Here is a 6,903-nt window from a genome sequence, read left to right on the forward strand (position 1 = left end):
CGTGGAGAGACAATGGATGGTCCACTAGTTGTGTCCCTTGGATGGCCTTTGAAACAAAATTTATCAACTTTATATCTTTTGTAGCTTAGATGAGCATCTTCATACACAACTAAGAAATGTGAGATTTGTGGCTCTTTTATGTGATTTGTATGATTTGATTAATTTTTTATCATTCATATCTTTATCACTCTTTTTGATGGGAAGGACTAGAAAATCCTAATAGAAATGTATAAATAACCATCTCACCACTAAAACTCATCAATCATAAAACACCTGTGTGCAATTTATAAAAGCTGTGCTCGGTAAAGTGTAGCACCTGCACAGCAAAAACAAGAAGTTTGGTTTACATAAATGGGTAATTCTTTTCTCTCTTATATACCCATGCATGTTATGTCATTTTTTACCTAAAAGAAAAATATGCAATAAACATGAAAAACAAAAAGAATTCGAGTGTTTACAATGAGACACTTATGATCTCTTGCAAAAGTTTCACACACAACACACATACTCTTTGCTACTCTTGATACTATTATATAGGTACAATGTGATTTGATTATCACAAGGAATACATGTGGTAGTATAAGCTTACTAAATTGTCTTAACTTGTTTTTGAAAATAAAATTGGTTATACTTGTTTAGTGTGTGTTTTGATCTGGGAATGTTTTGCATCTAGGGTTGTTGATGTGTTTGAGTGATTAACATGCTTCTTTGTTGCTTGATTTGGTGTCTATCTTGGTTGCATTCATCTTATATTGTTCTTCCTCCTTGAAAAACCTTGTTTTTGGATGCTCGATAGAAGCTTAATAGTAGCTCGATAGATACTTGATAGTAGCTCGATACAAGCCTCTTCTATCAAGGATTTCTAGGCTTTTCTCAATACCTCTCGATAGATAGCTCGATCCATCGAGCCTTTTTCCTGAAGTCTTTGTCTGGTCGATAGAAGCTCGACGCCTCCTCAATCTATCAAAGATATTTTGCCGTCATTACCTCTCGATCTATCGAGATTTTGTTCTCGACACCTACTTGATACATTCTCAATCTATCGAGATACCTGTTTCTATTTATACTCGAAGTTCAACCCAGTTCACTTCTTACTCAAATATTTTGATCTTTCTCTTTTCTCTCTCGATCCAAACCCTTCATTTTCATCACAACTCCTCTCTTCAAGATTTCGGCCTAATCCAAGCTCCAATTCATTGGTAAAAAGTCTAAATCCCTTCTTTTCTTCATTCTTCATGCAATTCATGCATTTTAGACCTAGGTTTTTGATTTTGTTGGGATCTTTTGGGTTTTGTGGTTTTGCTAAAATTTGTGGGTAGGGTCTTGTGAAATTGTTATCATATGATCATGCATTGCATTCTCTTTCATTATAATCACATTTTCATGCATTCTAGAATTGTGTGCTTGATTAATCAATGTGAGTGTTGTAGTTTGGATTGGATTTTTGCCCATGATGCAAATTGTTTTGCACGTCACATGCTCATGCATTTCCATGCATTGCACTTCTCTTTCTCTCTTTCCTGAGCATCTTCTCTGCTATGTTGTTTTTCTTCTTTTTCTTCTCTTTTAGTTTTCTGACTATGGCACCCAAGAAATCTGCACCTTCAAATAACCCGATCTCTCATCGTGGTTCTTCATCTTCTTCTTCTCTTCCCTCTGTTACTGATAGAGTTCGATTTTGTGATGTGGACTCCTAAAAGGATTTTGTTGAGAACTTCTGTGACCAGGCGATTCATTCAGAACGCCAAATCATTCTGTCTGATTTTCCAAACACTCTTCTTCCAGGTGCGGTTAGCTTTCAGGATGGGAATCTCTTTATAAGAAACCTTTGAGGTGTCCCGGCGTGTTTATTTATGAGTTATACTCCAACATACATGCCATCAATACCTCTGTTCCTTAGTTTACCACGGTATTCAGAGGCACACATATTGTAGTTACTCCAAAGTTCCTTTTCGGTATACTACATGTCTCTAGGGTGGCTCATCCAGACTATCTTAGTCACCCTCGTCTATGTACTATCTCTCATGATGAGCTGGCCTCACTATTTTGTGAGGAACGCCATGGTATGGGTAGATACTCTTAATTTCTCCATAACCGAGTTTGCTAATGGTCCAAGAATTCTTAATATGGTGATAACTTTTGTTCTTACACTATGGTCACATTCTAACACTATCACTGAGCCTCGTGCTCGTTTTCTTCTTTCTCTCTTGGAGAATCTTTCTATAGATTTTCCTTCACATATGATAGTATCTATGATAGATATCTATCGAGACACTGCCACACGTGATAAGCTTATCTTTCCTTTAGCTATCACACGTATTCTCACACATTTGTACGACCCTATTCCTTCCTCCCTTCTCTTTTACTCCATAGGTACTATTAGTAAGGAATCTATACGAAGGAGTGATGCACAACTGGCTGCTAAGTGGCCTCGTGTGAAGCCTACTCCAACCCAGTAGGAGGATGCTGCCTATGCCTCTCGACTTTCTTCATCTTCTGCTCCTTCTTCCTCTTTTGGAGTATAGGCATCTCTTGTTGCCATTCTGGATTAACTTCAACACATGCGTGCCAATTTTGGTAGTTGTCTTGACCATCTTTCTGATGAGATGTGTCAGATGAACACTAGAATTGGTCGCATCACTCGTCGACAGTCTTGTCTTGGCGATTTTGCTTATTCTCCCTCTCCCGAGACTGTTGAGGACTCTTTTGATGGTGGAGATGATGATAATGATGCTTTTGGCTCTTCTAGCGATGATGAGATGACTGTTTCTTAGTGATTCACCTTTTATCACTCAAGACAAAAAGGGGAAGTAGTTTTGGTTATAAGAGAGTAGTCATGTTGTTATGGGGAGAGCTAGCATCGAGTTACACTAGTTAGGGGGAGAGTGTTTTGAGAAATGTGGTGAGGTTTTGTTGTATTTTTTATGGTCTTGTGACCTTTACATACATTATTGTACTTCTTCTCTCTCTATATATGATGATGTATGTTGTTTCACTTTTATTTCATGTGTTGTTTCTTTTCTCTCTTTATAAACATGTCTATTCTTTTATATAACTTATCTATATTTCACACTCAATGCCTTGATGGATCTTGTTTTAGTGTTTCAGTTAAGACAGGTTGCAAGTCTTTCATGCCGTAATCTCTTTTCTTGCAAAGTTTTTCAAGAGCTCATTGTATTAGTTAGGCTTATGTAGTTCTTTGTGTAATAGTTATGGAGATTGTTGTTTTATACTTCTCTCATAATTATGCTTGTGGTTTTGTCACGGATTGTTGAAGGGGGAGATTGTTAGGGTCATATTTTCTATGTAATTGACTAATCCTTTGACAAAATGTTCTTTATTTGTAAATTGGGTAGATCTAATTTGGGTTTGATATATATCAAGTAGTTGTATTAAAGACATGAAGATTGATCCAAAAAACAAGTGAAAAAAAGCTATTTTATTGAAGTTCGACAGATAGCTCGACAAAAAGCTGCTATCGAGATTTACTGGGCAACTCGACATAAGCTTGATCTATCGAGCTTTACGAATTCAGAATTTCCAAATCTGAATTTCGGCCCATGTTGATGTATTTCTTTAGGGTTTCTTTTCTCACAACCCTAGACATATATATGACTTATTTTAAGAGCCGTCACACATGAATACAGTGACCAGGAATTTAGTTTTCTCCGTGAGAAACTACTGCATTTGTAGGCCATAGAGTTTTGTAATCAAGTGATTCCTGATCTTTATCATCTATGAAGTGAAGAACTTTGCAACTAACAACAATCATTCAAGTTGTTGGAGTTAGTTACGTACTGGGATATGTGCAAAGGAGTTAGTCATAGATTGTAGATTTATGCATCAAATGAAAGAAGGCTATTACAAGATCAAGTCCAATTAGGCATTGGAGCGAATGTTCAACTATAGGTTGGTATTTTGGGATAGGCTAGGGCAGTGGTAAGATTCCTTATACTTGTAACCGCTTGATTACTGATTAGTGGATTTTTGAGTAGTGATCTTAAATTTACCTAGTGAGGTTTTTGCCTTGCAAAAGGTTTTCCCTATTTGTCAACAAATCGCCGTGTCAATTTAATTTCCGTTGTATTTAGTTTATTTGGTGATTTGTTGGTGCCTCCACAATTTGCATTTAATTTGACTTAATTAATCAACTTGGATAATTGAATTAATTTACCAGGGTCAAGCTATCTTAACTTAACAAAATGAATAATTAAGGTAGAACTTAGCAAGAGCCTAGAGGAACCTTATCATGACATTCAGGTTTAATTACACATTCATTGCACTTAATGACAGCATGCCTATCTATGAATTATCAGTCTACACACACACATATATATTCCATAACCAAATAAGGGATTATGTTCTCCGTGATAATCTTGACGGATCTATTCCTTTACCAACTATTTTTTTATTAATTTGTTTTTATCTAACATAAAAAATAAACAAGGGAAAAAAAAAATCAACCATGTAATAGAATATGTAGAAAATTTCTATATGGGTTCGTGATTTAACTATAATTGAAACAAAAGCACCAAAATTCTTCAAATTTTCTTGACAAAAGAAGAAGGGAATATGAATTTACACATATGTTGCATAATATTTACACAAGAGTATACTTATCAAAAAATATTTACATTGAATACAGATGAGAGGATTTCACTTTAAATCATTTCAAAAGCACAAATCCAACTGATTCCTCCCAGTTCCCACCAAAGCTGGTGAAGTAAAAGGTGAGGAATAATTAGAAACAGGGTCATATCCATAAAATGCAAAAGAACATAATAATGTTTGTCTATTAGCTGATCGGCACGCAAAGTTGGGAAACTCAAAGGGACTATAGCTAAGAAAAACTGATGGGAAATTAGAGGTGTAAAAGATTGTGACAAATTAGAGTGAGAAAGTGAAACTGGATGTAAATCTTACCATAAGGTAGTGATGGAACCGAAGAAGAGCATCCAACACCAACCCACATATGAACAGGCGAGACAAGCACCTTGAAAACACAAACAAATAACAAAAATAAATAAATAAATAAATAAAGCTCATTCAGACATTTTCACAAACACATCATAGCACTCATTAACGCACCAACCTGAATTTTCAAGTTGACAACCACTTGCGGTTGCAGCAACCTTGATTTACGCTTTGCTCTTGACTTTCCCTTCTCCCTCGTCTCTTTCCTCCAAGTTCTTGTCAAGAAAAAAACTTATAATGGTAAGTGATATTGAAGCAGCTATCTCTCTCTCTAGGACTGGGAGAGCGGTCGAAGCAATTTTCTTCTCTCGTGGCAGTGAGAGTAGTTGCACTAACTTACTATTAAGTAATTTTAGTATCAGATGAGAGTAAAGATATGGCTCTTAATTTTTTTATTAGAAAAAAATTAAAAATTTTTCATATTTTTTATATTGTATCCTATTTTTTCTTTGTATTTCTATATACAAAATGACCAATTGAAATATACACAAATTTTAGTATTTTTCTTTTCAAGAATCCAAATTCTAGTATAAAATAGTGTTTTAATTTTGAAAATAGGTTTCTCAAAAATTTTTTTTTTTTTTTGGGAAAACTTACAAGTTACAACTTGTTTGGAAGAAGGGAATTAATAGGAATAAAAAAAAATTTTAAATATTCTATTTTTTCCCTTATTCAGAAATTTTAATGTCTTGCTTGGAAGTTTAAATGGGAGGGACTATAATGGGTAGAGCTTAAGAGGGAAAACTCATTCTTCTCTATTCACACAAAATCTCAAATTTTCATTCTCTTTAAATTGGAGGGAATAAAATTAGATTTAATGAATTTTATTACTAAAACTCCCAAAATACTCCTATATATTCGACCTTTTATTTTAAAATAGGACTTTAATAGTAATAGAGTCATAAAATGATATTATTCCTTTAACTTTATATTACTCTCAAATAAGGTTACTTACCTTCCATTCATTTTCATTCTTTTATTTTAAAATATCCAAACAAGATTATCTAATTTATTTCCATTTCTTTCTTTTCCATTCATTTTCTTTACTTAAATGCATTTCACTCCATTCCTTTATGATTATTCCATTTCATTCCTTTGTGAACCCCTAAATGTAGGCTTAAACTTAAAGAGAGTTAGGGAGAATCCTTTCATAATTATAAACTTTTGTAAGATTAAGACGTACAAACAAACATGTAAGCAAGAAAACATAAAAAAGAATGAGTACTAAAAAAATTACCTTTGCTAATGCCTTAAAGAGAGAGGGGGAAGGGGGGGGGGGGGGAGAGGAAATTTATTTAAGTGTTTTTTTTTTTAATAGAAAAATGGAACTCTTATTAAATCAAACAAAATAAAATTACATCATTTGAGAAAGTATGTTTTAAGAAGTTCTCCTCAATCGAAGCAATATAGTGCTCAACACTTTGGGCATGTTTTGTTAACAAGGAGGCTAGTTGGTCACCATTCTTCCTTGTGTGTGACACTTGAAAAGTGCGGAGCTCGTGTGACTATTGAAGATGGTAGATGTGATTTTTCTACAATACAGATTGCAACCACAAGAGAATTACCCTCAAGGATAATTTCTTGAAAACCAATGTCTCGAGCAAACAACAAACACTCTTCAAAGGTTTTAGCCTCAACCTCCAAGGGACCTAATGGTTGTAACTTTCTTGCTTATTGAAGCAATCACCATTATGTGACAGTCATGAACTATAACCCCAATCCTAATTTGGCGTTGTGACTGAAAAATTGGTTGTCAAAATTTTTTTAAGGTGGGCCAAGTTGGGTGCGGATTAGCAAATTCACAAATTTGCCTAACCTAACCTGACCAACCTATATTTAATATATATTTAAAAAATATTAAATAATTTTATTTTTGACTTTTTTATTTTTATTTATTTATTCTTATAAATTGAGTTAGGATAGAACTAC

General features: G+C 34.2%; 1 long non-coding RNA gene across 1 annotated transcript; it reads right to left on the bottom strand.

The window, feature by feature from the left end:
* Window positions 1–4,468: 4,468 nt before the first annotated feature.
* LOC126705953 (uncharacterized) lies at window positions 4,469–5,416 on the bottom strand. Its single transcript, XR_007648479.1, has 3 exons — window positions 5,093–5,416; window positions 4,924–4,993; window positions 4,469–4,715 (listed from the first exon to the last, which is right to left on the bottom strand). It is a non-coding gene; the product is annotated as an uncharacterized LOC126705953 (long non-coding RNA).
* Window positions 5,417–6,903: the final 1,487 nt, after the last annotated feature.

This window comes from Quercus robur, chromosome 11 (genome assembly GCF_932294415.1).
Source record: "Quercus robur chromosome 11, dhQueRobu3.1, whole genome shotgun sequence".
NCBI classification, from domain to species: domain Eukaryota; kingdom Viridiplantae; phylum Streptophyta; class Magnoliopsida; order Fagales; family Fagaceae; genus Quercus; species Quercus robur.